We start from the raw sequence: 16,725 nt of genomic DNA, 5'->3' as shown, positions 1-16,725 counted from the left end.
ATATTATCTCCAGTACCTGCCACCCCAGTCTTATTCAGTGGTGGAAAAAGAGTCTCAGAACTGTTTGTGTCAATTGGCCATTTAAGTTTAATAGTAAAAGACTGGTTAATGATAACAATGCATTGTAAAACCTTCAGAAGGAAAGGGGAATGTTTTGTGGACCATTTGTTTTTTTGTGTGTGTGTGGTAGTTTTATTAGTTTTTAAAATCAGTACTTTTTAATGGAAACAACTTGACCAAAAATCTGTCACAGAATTTTGAGACCCATTAAAACAAAAGTTTAATGAGAAAAAAAAAAAAAAGAAAAGAGGGTAAACTATGTAGGACTTTAGTGTTCTCCTTACTGAATCCTAAGAGCAACGAGAAGCAATTGAAAGGTTTTAATCAGAGTTGTGACATGATTAGATTTGCACTTTAAAATGACTGTAACAAAACAATTGATTTGGGAGCAAAGGAGAGTGCAAATGTAAGAACCCAGTTAGGAGGCTATTGTAATAAAACAGGTCAGATGTGATGATACTTCAGACAAGGGATGTGACAGGGAAGATGGAAGTAAATGGGCAAATGGGAGTTTTTGTGACATATATGGGAGGCCCACAGACCTAACCTGGTGATGAATTAATTGGATTTTGGGACATGTGTGACAGAAACCCCTAGTCGTCCCCAGTATCTACTTTTCTTTTCTTCCTTCTAGAGATAGTACCACCTACCCCACCCTGACTTTGAACCCTATTCGTGACCACCTAGCTAGAGTCTGCATTGGTCAAGCTCCCTTTTAGTTAGATGTGATTATGGACTAAATTTGGACCAACATCCGGGTCCTTTCCTAAAATACAAAGCTGCTTGCCCTGGACTCATACATGGATGTGGTGCTGATGATCCAATTTCCACTTATGCAGACTTAAACATCAACTTAAGGGCTGGCAGAAGATAGGAAAAAACTTAGGTTCTTCAGTGACCTTGTGGAGCAGAGTCTCCCCCTTGGCTCGATTCTACTCACTTTGCATTTTTATGCATGATGGAGATCATTTCCTATCCTGGTTGAGTCACTGTATTTTTGGAATGCTTTGTTTCAGCAACTTAGCCTAATTATTCCAGGTGGTGGGAGAGGACTGAACTGGATGAATGGTAATGTCATTCACTGAGATGGGAAGCATTCATTATCTCTTTCAGCTTTGAGTCATTTACATATGTGATTAAATATTATTTTGTATCTTAATTTGAGTAATTGATAAAAATACTTCAAAACTAGATGCCTCTTCCTGGGTTGTTACAGATTCATTCTTTTTGTAAGGTTAAGCTTTGCCAATTATAATTTTATCTAATTGTGCTATCACTCAGCTCATATTTCTCAAGCTATTCAGGGATGATGTAAAGCAAAACTGACTTAAGGAACCCTAGATATATTTATTTTGATACACTTGAACTGATTTATCAATTCGGTTAAACAAACAACAAAGGCAGACAAGGCAAGAAAAATTCCAATAAAGAGGAGGAGAGAAAGGAAAGAGAAAGTGAGGTAAACTTAGCTTGAATTTATTTTTAAGTTTACCTCTAGAAGTCATCACCTTCATTTTTCTTCTTTTTTTAATTTAAATTCAATTAGCCAACATATAGTACATCATTAGTTTCAGATGTAGAGTTCAGTTATTCATTAGCTGCATATAACACACAGTGGTCAGTCAGAGAAAGACAATTATCATATGTTTTCACTCATATGTGGAATATAAGAAACAGCACAGAGGATCATAGGGGAAGGGAGGGAAAACTGAATGGGAAGAAATCAGAGAGGGAGACAAACAATGAGAGACTCTTAACTCTAGGAAACAAACTGAGGGGTGCGGAGGGGAGGTGGGTGGGGGGATAGGGTAACTGGGTGATGTGATGACCACCTTCATTTTTTTTTTTTTTAAGACTTTATTTATTTGACAGAGATTGACAATGAGACAGGGAACACTAGCAGGGGGAGTGGGAGAGGGAGAGCAGGCTTCCCACTGAGCGGGGAGCCCGATGCGGGGCTCGATCCCAGGACCCCGGGATCATGACCTGAGCCGAAGGCAGACGCTTAACGACTGAGCCACCCAGGCGCCCCCACCTTCATTTTTGAGAAAGGTTTATATGCTCTGTACTTAATAGTCTACTGAATAATTTTGTTTGGATCAGTATTCAGAATCTATCTTCTTTCCTTTTGAAAATCAGGACAGCCACCCCACATACAGACTTCCAGCATCTCAAGATTACTAAAAAAATATTTCTATCAAAACACTTCCTATATTATTTACCCTGAGACATAATTATTACATTATCAAAGTATCAGAAGGTATTCAAATCACTATGTTGTATATCTGAAAGTAATAAAATATTGCATGTGAATTATACTTAGATAAAATACTTACATAAACAAAGTAGTAGGAGGTAAAGCAATAATTTCAATATTCAAAAATTTCAATAATTATGAAAATTATTCCTACTCTACAAAATCTATATTAAATTCACTTGGAATTTTATGAAATTTTCCTCCAGGTTCAAAGAAATCAATGAAAGATCTCAATAGCCCCTCTAATAATGTTGATAAAAAGAACATTTTATAGCTCCTGTTTCAATAATTCTAATTACCCATAAAGAACTTATTCATAGAGAATTCTTTGGAAGTAAATTAGGGCAGCTGTTTTTATTTAACAGAATTATTAAGTAACAGGTCTCTATACTAATCAGAGACCAAATAAGGAATTTGCTCTGAATTTTCTAATGTCCAGTCCAGGGTACGTTCTATAGGACTGTGCTGGGTTTGGCCAGCAAACCCTGAGGTGGTGAATGAAAAGATTACTCCAGACACCTAAATAGGAGAAAGAAGAGGGTGAAGAGACCAGTCGCTCTAGTGGTGAAAGGTCCTGAGCCGGATTTAGTCTCCACTTTTATTACAAGTCTTATCTATACATCAAGTAAGAGCAGAAAAATAGAAAGGAATGTTAGACTTTCATAATCAAGACAGACATATGGGGCAAGGCGTGATTGAAGCAAGCGGTGTTTGTGACCTGTGTGCAGGCTAAGAGTATGATGAATACGTGACCATCAGGTGCGAGTGTTCTCATCTAAGTTAAACATTTACTCCCTAGGTGAGAGCATTGAGCCACAGGAAGGATCTGGCTGCTTTAGCTCAGAGACTTTAAAGGAGACCCAGCGTTGCAGGCACTCCTCCTTTGCTTTTCAGTCGGTCTCACAGAGACTTATTTCACTTGAATCTTATCTACCCAGGCACTATGAATTCCCACAGGATTATGCTTTTCTTATGGAAGTGGAAGTTCATTATCAAATTAGGAGATACTGTAATTTATTTGGAATGATGCTGATGAATGAGCTGATTGCATGTAAGTAGTACTTTCTCTAGGCACTCTACTTCCAAATCTTTCAGAGTCATTTTAAACATTGGAAAGTTGATATAACACATGATTATTCTTCTAGGAAGTGAGCTTACTTTAGAGTGTACAGTGATGCATAAATCCATAAACTTGATGCAAACAAAATTACTTAAAAGATAGATTTGCCAATTAGAAAGAGACCATTCAGTTGTGACTTCCAAAGGTATTTGAAATGGGCTCGAATTCATTCAACTAACAAATATTTTTTGCCAGCCACTATCCACAGTTCACAATGGTGAACAGGACAAAGTCTTTGCCTTCATAGAACTTTCCTCCTAGTGGGAGAGGTACACAAAAAGTATATAAAACAGAATGCCATCTGTGAAGTCAAGAAAACAGGGCGCCTGGGTGGCTCAGTGGTTAAGTGTCTGCCTTCGGCTCAGGTCATGGTCCCGGGATCGAGTCCCGCATCGGGGTCCCTGCTCGGCGGGGAGTCTGCTTCTCCCTCTGACCCTCCCCGCTCTCATGTGCTCTCTCTCATACTCTCAAATAAATAAATAAATAAATAAATAAATCTTAAAAAAAAAGTTTTGAAGTCAAGAAAACATAGAGCAGAATAAAGAGATGAAGAGGACTCTTTCAGATAAAATATCAGCTTCAAGAGGTAATATTTAGCTGAAACTCTAATGAAAGGAATGGATAACCTAAAACTTTGTAAGGCACCATTGGAAATCAATTCCAAGTAGAGAGTAGCCTGTCACCTGCTAGGGACATTGAAAATGCTGACATGGCTGAAGCAGAATAAGTGAAGTGGGAGTGGTAGGGAGAATGTGGTTAAAGAACTAGCTGGGCCAGGTCATCTAGGACCAAACAGACCAGAGTGGGGACTCTGGGTTTCGTACTAGTGCAAAAGAAAGCATGGAAAGATTTGAGCATGAGAGTGTGTGATCTGCTTTCTGTTTATGAAAGATCGCTGTGACCGCATGTGGAGAATGGACTGGGAGTGGGAGTAGAGCCAGTATGGAGGCAGGGAAGCTGTTGTAGTGATATAGAAAGGGTATAATGGTGTCTTAGAGCAGGATAGTAGTGATGGAGGTGGTGAGGATTAGATTTGGGTATATTTTGAAGGTAAAGCTCATGGAAGTTGTTGATGGATTGGATGTAAGGTATGAGATAAAGATAAATATAGGGAAAACTGGGTTTTGGCTCTGGGCATCTGGATGAATGGTGATACTATCTACTGAACAGTAGAGGACTGGGCAGAGAGAAGAATGGGCAGAAAAATTAAAAAATTGTTTTAGACACATGCTCATACCAATTTGTGAGTCTTTAGTGTGTGGATGGTATTTAAAGCCCAGGGACTAGATGGGTTCACGTAAGAATATAACAAAGATAATATATCTGAGGACTGAGCTCAGGAATTCTAATATTCAGAGATCAGGAAAAGGAGAGAAATCCAGCAAAGGAGAATTGATACAGAGTGGTCAGTGAGGTGGGTGGGAGATGTCAAAAGAATGTGCATCAAGGAGGATGTCTCCTTACATTTTCTTGTTCAAATTTCTCCTCTACCCTCAAAGTTAATCATTTCCCGCCTTCTCTTGTCTCCTCAAATCTCCAGTGTTCCTTCTTTTACCTACCCCACCTCACTACCAGCTTATAACCCTGCTTCATATTTCACAGAGAAAATAGAGCTACTTAGAGGAGAATGTCATAATCTTCCCATCAACAAATATATTTAGCTATATCTACTCTGCCTTCCCATCTGTTAAAACAAGTGAACTTTCTCTGCCACCTTATAAGATGGACCCCTCCGTAGATGAACCATGAGAGACGATGGACTCTGAAAAACAAACTGAGGGTTCTAGAGGGGAGGGGGGTGGGAGGATGGGTTAGCCTGGTGATGGGTTTTGAGGAGGGCACATTCTGCATGGAGCACTGGGTGTTATGCACAAACAATGAATCATGGAACACTACATCTAAAACTAATGATGTAATGTATGGGGATAATATAAGAATAAAAAAATTTAAAAATAAAAAGATGGACCCCTCCACTTAGGCACTCACATTTCCTCTTTCCTAACCGAGAACTTTCCTCTTGTAATTATCTTCTCTCTCTTGCATCATCAATCACTCCTCTGTTACTTGTTATCATCTCTATTAGCATAAAAGCATGCTGTATTTAAAAACAAATAAAAAACAAATGAATAAAAGCAAAATAATAGAATGCTTTCTTACTCCCTTGTCCTCTTCCACCTTTAGCCCTATTTCTTTCCACTCATCTTTATGGTTAAGACTCTAGGTAAGATGGCTGCATATGCTGTTTCTACGTCCTTACCTCCTATTCTCTCTCTCTTAAAAATGTTTTTATAATGCAATATTTGATACATATAAAAGATAATTTTTAAACTATATGTAAGATATGGAACATGATAATAAACACCTAAGTAACTAGCATCCAATTTAAGAACTAAAATGATTAATATTGTTGGATCTCTAAGTTTGTACCTTCCCTATTTTGCCCCTTTCCTCCTCCCCAGGGTAACCTCCATCCTGTAGTTTGTGTTTTTAATTTATCTCCCCATTTTTCCATTTTATCTCATATATATATGACTGTATACATATGTATATATTTACATACATACACATATATATTTAGTTTTGCTTATTTTTGAGCTTTATGAAATGGTATAAACTGCATGGAGTCCTATGCACTCAGCTTTTTTTCACTGTATGGTTATATTTCTAAGATTCATCCAGGTAGCAGTGTTTATTCGTTTTCACTGATGTATAATATTCTATTGTATGTCTATTTCTTTTTTTTTAAAAAAAATTTTATTTATTTATTTGAGAGAGAGAGAATGAGAGACAGAGAGCATGAGAGGGAGGAAGGTCAGAGGGAGAAGCAGACTCCCCACTGAGCAGGGAGCCCGATGCGGGACTCCATCCCGGGACTCCAGGATCATGACCTGAGCCGAAGGCAGTCGCTTAACCAACTGAGCCACCCAGGCGCCCTATTGTATGTCTATTTCAACAGTGTATTTATCCCTTTCCCTGTTGATGAATATTTGGGTTGTTTCCAGTTCTTTTGCTATTACAAATAATGCTGCTGTGAATATATTTGTACATGTCTCCCAGTAAACTAATGGAAGAGTTTCTCTAGGCTAGGATTTATAAACCCAGGAATAGAATTGCCAGCTTATAGGGAAGCTTTAATTTTTTTGGGGGCGGGAAGCTTTAATTTTATTTGATAATGACAAATTGCTTTTCAAGGTAGTTGTATAAATTTACCCTCTTGCTAGCAGAATAGATGAGAATTTCTGCCATTCTATATTGTCAAGTATCTTATTTTTTGCCAGTGTTAAATGGTATCTCATTGTGGTCTAAATTTGCATTTTCCTGATTATTAAGATTGATCAACTTTTTATGTGTGCATTAACAAATTTTTATTCATCTTTGAGGGGAGAATACTTGTTTATGTCTTAATTTTTTTTTTTTATTTGAGTATAGTTGACACACAATGTTACATTAGTTTCAGGTGTACAACATAGTGATTCGGCATCTCTGTACAGTGTTCTGTCTAAGAAATTCTTTTCTGTCCAAATGCATGAAGCATGCTTTTGTCTTGCCTCCAAAGTTTTAAGATTATGCCTTTAACATTTAAGTTTTAATTCATCTGTAATTGATATTAATGTATGGTGGAGATTATTTTTCTTCCTAGTGGATAACTAATTGTCTCAGTATTATTTGTTAGAAAGTTCTCCTTCCCCCCAATGTTCTGTATGACTCTCTTTTTTAAGATTTATTTATTTATGAGAGAGAGAGAGAGAGAGAGAGAGAGAGAGAGCTTGAGCAGGGGGAGGGGCAGAGGGAAGGGAGAGAGAGCATCTCAAGCTGACTCCCCACTTAGTGGGGAACTTGATGCCGGGTTCCATCTCATGACCCTGAGATCATGACCTGAGCTGAAATCAAGAGTTGATGCTTTAGTGACTGAGCCACCCAGGTGCCCCTAACTCTTTATTAGATGTTCATATCTGAATCAATCTATTTGGGTGGGGAGATTCTATTCTATCAGTCAATTTATCTATTTTTTTGCAATAGCAAACATACTTCTTCCAAATTTTTTTTTCATTTTAAAGATCTTATTTATTTATTTGAGAGAGAGAGAGAGAGAGAGAGCATGAGCCAGCAGGGAGGGGTATCGGGGGAGGGATAAACAGACTCCCCACTGAGCGACTCCCCACTGAGCAGGGAGCCTGATTCAGGGCTGGATCCCAGGACGCCAGGATCATGACCTAAGGCCGAGGGCAGATGTTTAACCAGCTGCAAGAAACATACTTAACTTCTATAGCTTTATAATGTCTTGATATATAATAGCACAAATTTCCACCTATTCTTTCTCAGGTATGTGAGATATTCTTGGGCTTCATGCTCTTTCATAAATTTTAGAATCCTTCCAAAGCCTTGTTGAGATGCTTATTGAAATTGTATTGAATTTATTGATAAAATTGGGTGAGAATTGCCATCTTTTTTTTTTTTTAAAGATTTTATTTATTTATTTGATAGAGACACAGCAAGAGAGGGAACACAAGCAAGGGGAGTGGGAGAGGGAGAAGCAGGCTTCCTGAGGAGCAGGGAGCCTGATGTGAGGCTCAATCCCAGGACTCTGGGATCATGACCTGAGCAGAAGGCAGACGCTTAACGACTGAGCCACCCAGGCGCCCTGAGAATTGCCATCTTTATGATATTGAGTCTCTTTATCCCCATGAACATCATATGTTTTTATTAACTTAGGTCTTCCCAATGTCTTATCTTTGCTTATATAAATGTTATCTTTTTAAATTAGCATTTTCTGTTACTTGTGTGTGGAAATGCAGTTGATATTTACAGAATGATCACAGGTTCAATTACTATGCTAAACTTTCTTATTGATTATAATCATTTATCTATAGATTCTTTTTGTTTTCTAAACAGACAATATCATCATCTGTAAATATATACAATTTTGTTTTCTCTTTTCCAATAATCATAGCCTTTATTTCCTTTTTATATTTGCTCTGCTGGTTAGGATGTCAGTTAAGTGTTCAATATAAGCAATGATAATGGATACCACTGTTCTTTATTTTAAAGGGAATGCTTCTAAGATTTTATCATTAAGGGTGAGTTTGCTGTAGATTTTTTGGTAGATAACTATTATTGAATTAAGAAAATCAACTTTTATTCCTTGTTTGCTAAAATTTTAAAAAATTATAAATGCATGTTTATTTTTATTCTTTTTTCAGAATCTCTTCAGATGATCATATGATTTTCTCCTTTAATTGCTTTTTGTAGAAATCTCATTTATGAATTTTTCTATTTTTTTAAAGATTTTTTATTTTTTCATTGGAGAGAGAGTGAGTGAGCTATGAGCAGAGGTGAAGGGCAGAGGGAGAATCAGTCTCTGTGCTGAGCAGGGAGCCCAACGTGGGGGTCGATCTCAGGACCCGGGATTATGACCTGAGCTGAAGGCAGATGCTTAATCGACTAAGCCACTCAGGCACTCCTAAATTTTTCTATTTTTAACCATTCTTTCACTCCTGGTCACAGTCTTTTTTCTGTATTTGTAGATTTATTTTATAAATATTTAATTTGGAATTTTTGAATCTATGTGTGTGATAGAGAATAAAGTTTTCCTTTTATAAATTGGCTTGTGTACTTTTGGAATCAAGATTATACTAGGTTATGCTGGGTCATACATGGAGTTTGGGAGTATTTTCTTATATTTTGTTCTTTGGAAACTTTTGGATATTGAAATGTGTTCCTCAAAACTCTGGTAGAAATTGCCTGTAAAATACTCTGAGTCTTGGGGCACCTGCGTGGCTCACTCGGTTAAGGGCCTCTCTTGATTTCAGCTCAGGTCATGATCTCAGGGTCCTGAGATGGAGCCCCGCATTAGGCTCAGCGCTCAGGGCAGAGTTTGCTTGAAATTCTATCCCTCTGCCCTTCCCCACCACCCCACTCATGCTCTCTCTCTCTCTAAAATAAAGAAAATCTTTAAAAAAAATAATGAGTCTTTTTAAAAATACAGATCTTTGACTAGTCATTTAAATGCCTTAATAGTTACTCTTCTAGCTTCCTATTAAATCAGTTTGGGTGAGTTACATTTTTCTATGAATTTACATATTTTGTATAAGTTTTCAAATATTGTCATAAAATTGTTCATAGTATTTTATTATCTTTTAAGCCTACTCTATATATGTAATTATACATCGCTTTCAAACTGAATATTATTTATTTGTGTTTCCTTTTTCTTGATCATATCAACTAGAGTTCTCTTAAATCTTTTAGCCTTTTCAGAGGCAAGTTTTTTTTCTGTTTATTTAAAATTTTATCTTTATTTACTTTATTTTATTGGAGTTTATTCTGTTGTTTTCTGATTTTTTCAGTAGGAGGCTTTACCCATTAATTTTTAGCTTTTTTTCTTTTCTAATTTAAGCATTTAAGGCTACAGATTTAGATTAAACCATAGAAAACTGCAAAGATTGGACTGCTATTGATTTACAGACAATGTCAAACTTAATGTTTCCATCAAAGTATTGTTTTCATAATGCCCACAACTTTCAATATGCAAATTTTATTAATCAGAGCCAAGTTTTAAAATTTTTATCATGATTTTTTTGATTTATGAGTTTTTTAAAATGTGGGATTATACACATATGCTTTAAATATCCAATCTTATGGAGATTTAAAACTTTTTTTCTGTTATATGTTAACTTCTGAGTTGCATTATATTAGGAGAATGTGGACTGTGTTAAAGAAAATAATTATTCAAAACTTTAATTAAAGACAGGAAGACTTTATTCAAGAAGGGGCAAACTGCAATGGGCTTTTGCAATAAGGGACAGAGATTGGACTCAACTCTGAATACAGACAGGGACAAGTGGGGATTTATAGCCAAGGAGCAGGGCAGGGATCAGTGGATGCATTACTAAGAGGTAAGGGGGATCCTTGCTAAACCAACTTGACAGGATTCTTGCTGAAGTCAGGCTAAGGTGATCAGATATCAGAGATGGAGGATTCTTGCTAAATTGACCCAGGAGCATTCTTGCTAAAACTGGACCAAGTGGGCCAAGGGCAGAGCCCAAGGTGTGGGCCTGTAGGAGAAGAGGGCTCAGAGGATCTTGGTCAAGGAGAGGGTCTTTGTTAGGGAGTGAGCCCAACCAATCTCTCTCCCCTACTGCACAACTCCACTGCAGTAGCCTTGAAACAAGTCTTCCTTACTTTCTTGAACAATTGCTGTGAGTAATTTTTTTCTTTAGCCACTGTATGATCAATTTGTTAAATTTGTAGAAATTTGCATTATGGCTTTATAAGTGATTATGTTTTGAAAATGTTTCATTGGAGAATGTTTTGTGATGGTTAAAAACAGACACTAGAATGAGATTATATAGGGTCAGATCTCAGTTTTGCACTTATAGACCTTTCTCATAGCAGTTTTATGAAGATTGAATGAATTCATTTATACTTGTCAAGTACCTATAATAATCCTGGGCACATAATAATCACTCAGTAAAGAAATTAGCTGGATTGTGATGATTGTAAAAAGAAGGTGTTCTTCAATTGTTAAGTATAGGAGTGTACACACATACACACACATATATATGTACATGTACAAATGTATACACACATTGTATATATAATAAAAATAACATATACATCTATATATATATATACCTTCATACTCATTAATTGAGTTGTTCAAATCATATATAGCTTATTTTGTGGTTTTTGTGTGCTTGACCAAGCAATAATTGAAGCACATGGGAATCTTCTAATATATATATTATCTAATAATATATGTATCTTCTAGTACATGTAATTATATAACTAACCTAACTTTCTTTTGGGTAATATTAAAACTTAAAATTTTCAATCTTTCTATGTCCTTGAGTTTTAGGTATGTCTCTTAGAAACAGTGTCATTGTATAATGGATAATAAAAAAATATCCAATTAACACTCTAACTGGCAAACTTAGTTCAATTACATTTATCATGATTAATTATATAGTCTTGTTTTTCCTTCTTCATGCTCTTTATCTGTTCCTTTTTCCTCCACTTTTTTTTCTCTTCCCTTTTATTTTGGTGTGTGGCTAAACTTTTAAATTAATTTGCTTGTTTTCTCCATGAACTTCAGTGGTTTTTGTGTAAGGCTGATATAGCACCTTTCTTATTTAAATATATGGAGGTGCTTGTTGTTGTAGTTGTTGTTGTTGTCATCACAGGGACTGGACTGGGTGCTTCTAGTATTTGGAAGGCAGAGTTTGAGGATGCTGGGTATCTTGAAATGGGCAGGACAGTTCTGCGCAGTGAGCAATTGTTCCATACAAAATACCATTTGCACTTTCTTTGAGAAAACTTGCTCTACTGGTTTGAAACTTATATACTATTTCTATCCTTCTACTTACCCTTGAAATGTTACCACAGACACTTAATCTAAAATAATTTAAGAACTTAATTCCCTCTTCAACAATTCAAGGATCCTACATTTGTACTCTAATTAATCTTCTTATGTTATATATGCTATTGTCCAGAATTTTAGTTTTGCCATTTTAAATTTTGAACCCCAGAGATTACGTATTATTATCATTATCATTATTTTATGTTGATGATGTTTGTTTATAGCAAAATTTCCCAGTATCACTGCCTCCTATTCTTTCTTTTTTTTTTTTTTTTGGTTAACATTCCAAACATGTATAACCAATGAACATGGCCTAGGTTTTTTTTTATTGGTATTCACTTCAGAAACTTGAACCCACAGATATAAGCAGTATATTACCAGAAAGTTACAAGTAAACACAGATTATACATGCAAATTTCTGTTCACAAAGGTCACATGTGCAGGTATATGAATTAGAAGCGTGCGTCTAGATTATGGCCAAACTGTTTTTAAAATGCAGAAATGTAAAATTACATCTTGAAATATGAAGAGATGGTCTACACACTTCAAAAATCAAATGTTGCTTATACCAGATGTATGACAGTTACAGGATTCAAGTGACAAGCAATAAGATCTCAAGAAATTAATACTGCTCAAAGAGAACGGGAATATTTTTACATTTCACTGAAAATACATTGACTACTAGAATACGAAATCTAGCAGGAACTTAGGGGAAAAAATTACAAAAATCTAAAGCCAATTACTTAGTATTTCTTATTACCTAAGCAACAGCATGACATTAAAAGAAAACTGCACCTGCTTTTTAATTGCCAATCTCATATTAATGAAGATCTCCAAATAAAAAGCAACCCAAAAAGCTTCAAACTCCAAATGAAAAGTCTGCAAGGCTCAGATTAAAATGTGGAATGTTTCAGATGAAAGTAATAAAAATACAGTTGGTTTTGTTCTTTATTGAATGGAATCAAAAGTTTTGACATTTCTTTGAAGCTTGGAACTAAATTTCATTTCTCTGAATGATTCTACATCTTTTTTCTTAGTGGTGTAAGTTGTCTTAAGTAGCGAGTCAGTCTCTAAAAAGTACTTCGGTCTGTTACCATTCTGATAAAACAAAAACAATTCTTCATTAACTTAACTGTATATGTATTTTTGCTGTAACACTTAACACATGAACAGACATCTATTATTTTTCCACTAAAACAAAAGAGTACAATAGTTTTCTTCTAACTATCAGTATTATATTTAAAAAAGGTTAACATTAAAAACAAAGAACCATTATTTTCTTTGAAATCGTTAAGCTTCTTGCACATCTTAAGTTTCCTTCTTCTGCCTGCGTTCTTCTGCCAATTTATTAAGAAATTTCTTTAATTTCTGATAATGAGGAAGGCTGCTGCAATGAGTATTCTTTGCAACTTCTTCATTTGTATAAAAGAGTGAACACAGCTTACAGTAAAACCCTGTTTTAGGTATCACATAGTCAACAGGAACATTGGGCTGATATGGTCCAATTCTATACTCATCTGGGATTGTATAGTCCTCCTTGTTTTCATCACTTTGGCCGTCTGCATTTTCACTTGTATCTTTGTTGGGATCATCAGCATTCTGAGCAGGTTCAGCGCCTGGTTCTATATTTTCCTCATTTTTAATTCCATTTTCCAACGCTGCTTCGTTTTCTTGATCAAGTTCCTCGATCTTGTCCACCTTAATTTCAACCAAACCATCATTTTTGTCACCAGATTTAAATGCCATGCCCGATTTACGAAGTTTCTGAGGTTCCAAATCTTTCTCATCACCAACCTCATCTAGAGTGACAAAACCTTCCATACTCCCTGGGAAACGACGCTTTTTTAGCTTTTTCTTTGCAGCTGCCGAAGCACTGGCATTTCCGTCTTTTTTCACAGCTTTGTCCGAAGGTTCCTTTTTCCCATCAGAAGCCACATCACCTAAATTAGCAAGATCTGTCTCATCTCCCACTGAACTGCCACTTTCTAGCAGTGCTGCTGCTGCTTCTTCATCTACAAGTAGCTCATCTTCAGATTCAAGAAGCATGTTAGGTTCTTACTCAGCTTGGTCATCCTTTGTATCTTTTTCACCATCTTCACCTGACTTCTCTTCTTGTTCTTTACCTTCAGTTGTACTTTCAGTCTTCTGGGAACCATCAATCTTGAATTTCTTATCGCTTGGAGATTCTTTGCCATCTGGAGAATAAGATCTTTTCCGAGATTTATCTTTTTTTCAGTAAGTCAATGCCTCTGTTGGGAATCCTCAGTACCAATTTTTTATATTTTTCAGACAAGTCTACTTTCACACATCTCCCCTGAAACCAAAGGGCCTTTTTCAAACAGTGGTCAACCATTGCCATTGCATCTTCCCTGGTCTCCATCTCAATAAAGGCCTGACTTTTCATCCTCATCAGTATATAATTTTTTATTTTTCCATAAGGCTCAGCAAGCTTGAGAACTGCACTGTCAGAATAGCCAGAATGAGGTAAATTGCTGAGATGTATCACACGTCCAAGCTCTTGCTTTTGATCAAACTTCTGGTCTGGCTTCCCCTCAGGTTTCTTTATTCTTTTATACTTCTGTGATAAATGAACTCTCACTGGCTTGCCAAATACTAATGCTGGTGTGGTTGTATAATAATCCACTGCAGCTTGAGCATCCTCTGTAGTTGCCATTTCAATAAATGCCTCATTAATTTTATTTAGAATCAGATGATTTGAAATGACTCCAAACGGTTCCACCAGCTGTAATAGTTGATATCTCAAGTTTTTCCCTCGCTGAAAATCCATGATGTGAACAACTCTACTTGTTTCCACTCTGCCTTTCTGCATGTGTCTTGGTCCTTGCAGGTTCCCATTTCCAGCACCCAGATTTCCTCTTGGTCCAACTGCTGGTCCCCCAAGATGAAATGAGGGAGGTGGAGGTCCCAGAATTCCTGGTGCTGGGTTTGTAGACTGCTGCAGCATGAATGGATCACCCATTGTGTGTCCTGTATCATTGTCAGGATTCCATTCTGGGTAGATTTCAAGAAGAAGCTGGCATCGACGACTGTGACTTGCTCCATTGATATGTTGACTCCACTCCTTATTAGAATGAACTGGCAAATCACATATAGAGCACAGATGGGGATAACCCTTTGGTAAGAGTCCATGGAAGTCTTCAATATTGCTACTTGGAGGAGCGCCCCTCTTTTTCTCAAAGAGAGATCTCTCTTGTAAGGGGCCAGGACCACGTCCCATTTTCTCATACTCACTGTCAAATTTATGATAGTTATGCGAGGTCTCACCAAAAAAAGAATCATCCCTACACCTTTCTCCATCTCTTAATCTGTCATTTTCATAATCCATTCTGTCATAATAACCAGATTCTTGAGAACGACTTCCATGGTCATAATCAAGCACTGGGTTGAGACTAGGACCACGATCATCAAAACTATCTCTTCTAAAGTGCCTTTTTTTTTTTTTAAAGATTTTATTTATTTATTTGAGACAGAGAGAATGAGAGAGAGAGAGAGAGCACATGAGAGGGGGGAGGGTCAGAGGGAGAAGCAGGCTCCCTGCTGAGCAGAGAGCCCGATGCGGGACTCGATCCAGGGACTCCAGGATCATGACCTGAGCCGAAGGCAGTCGCTTAACCAACTGAGCCACCCAGGCGCCCTAAAGTGCCTTTTTTCTTCCCAATCATCCCTAGGTACTCTGTATGGTATGTAGAGATCTGCCATCTCTACCATAACTCAATGTAGGGCCTTCTTCAGTTCTCCTCCTTTTAAGCTGTAGAAGGATTTGGGGCAAATTCTCAGGAGTAATCTTGTCCTCTGGATAACGACTCAGTTCATCTAAGTCTCTAGCAGACAGACCAAAGCTGGCCAAAATGTTACTGGCCTGGTCTGCATCTCCACGGTGTTGAGAAGACAAAGGGAGTGGACCTCTACTTCCAATGTTAAATATAGACTGCAAATTATGGGAAGAAGTACTAGCAGAAGAGAGTGCACTATGAGCTCCTTGTTGATTCAATGAAGAACTCATTCCAAGATTCATTAAACTAGCAAGGCGTGCAGTACCCTGGTTCATCCTTCCAAGAGATGCTGGCATACTTAAAGACTGGGTAGCAGCAGCAAGAAGGCCTATTCCTGCTGCAGACAGGTCATGCCCATGACCCTGTGAATCCCTACCGAGAGATGACTGCTGGAATGACTTGGACATTGTAGAACTATCTCTTGTCTAGTTTATAGACTTAAAAAAAAATTTTTTTTTAAAGAAGGCCAAAAAGAAAGCTCAAACTAGCAAACTAGGTTAACTCTGCTTCAAAAAATGGTAACGCCAAGAAAAAGGATCAATAAGGACCGTAGAATCTTCTTCAAGCTGAGAACCAGCAGACAACTCTTAAGGAAAGGGAGAGGGAAAAGGAGAGGTAGCTCTCTCCTAGCGAGTGGGACGCGGAGGCTCCCACAATCCCCCGCAGCAACGGCCGCCTCCTATTCTTTCTTAAATCTCAGAGTTTTCTTCAGGGATTATTTCCTTGCTTCCTGAAATTCTTTTAATGAAGGACTATTGCCAGTAAATTCAGATGCCATTTATCTGAAAATGTCTTTGTTTGGCCCTATTTATTTACTGCTGACTCCCAAATTTATGTCTCCAGTCCAAACCGTACAAATTCTACACTCCTGTATCCTCTGACATCTCCATGTGAGTAATACACATTTCAAACTTAACACGTTCCAAACTGAGCTCCTGGTCTTCCCTCCAAGCTTGCTCTGTTCACAGTTTTTCTCTTTAGAGTAAATGTCAACTATATCCTTCCAGTTGTCCAACTACAACTCCTCTATGTTATAAACCACTTCAAAACCACAACAAATCTTTTTTTTTTTTTAAAGATTTTATTTATTTATTTGACAGAGAGAGACAGTGAGAGAGGGAACACAAGCAGGCAGAGT

General features: G+C 37.1%; 1 pseudogene across 1 annotated transcript; it reads right to left on the bottom strand.

Moving 5' to 3' along the window:
- Window positions 1-12,102: 12,102 nt before the first annotated feature.
- Window positions 12,103-16,183, bottom strand: LOC110570148 (annotated as a pseudogene). Its single transcript, XR_002479706.1, has 3 exons — window positions 15,458-16,183; window positions 13,636-15,242; window positions 12,103-13,494 (listed from the first exon to the last, which is right to left on the bottom strand). The product of XR_002479706.1 is annotated as a matrin-3-like (transcript).
- Window positions 16,184-16,725: the final 542 nt, after the last annotated feature.

Source organism: Neomonachus schauinslandi, chromosome 4 (genome assembly GCF_002201575.2).
Source record: "Neomonachus schauinslandi chromosome 4, ASM220157v2, whole genome shotgun sequence".
NCBI lineage: Eukaryota > Metazoa > Chordata > Mammalia > Carnivora > Phocidae > Neomonachus > Neomonachus schauinslandi.
The sequence above is the reverse complement of the archived record's forward strand: the minus strand, read 5'-3'. Positions and strand labels throughout refer to the sequence as shown.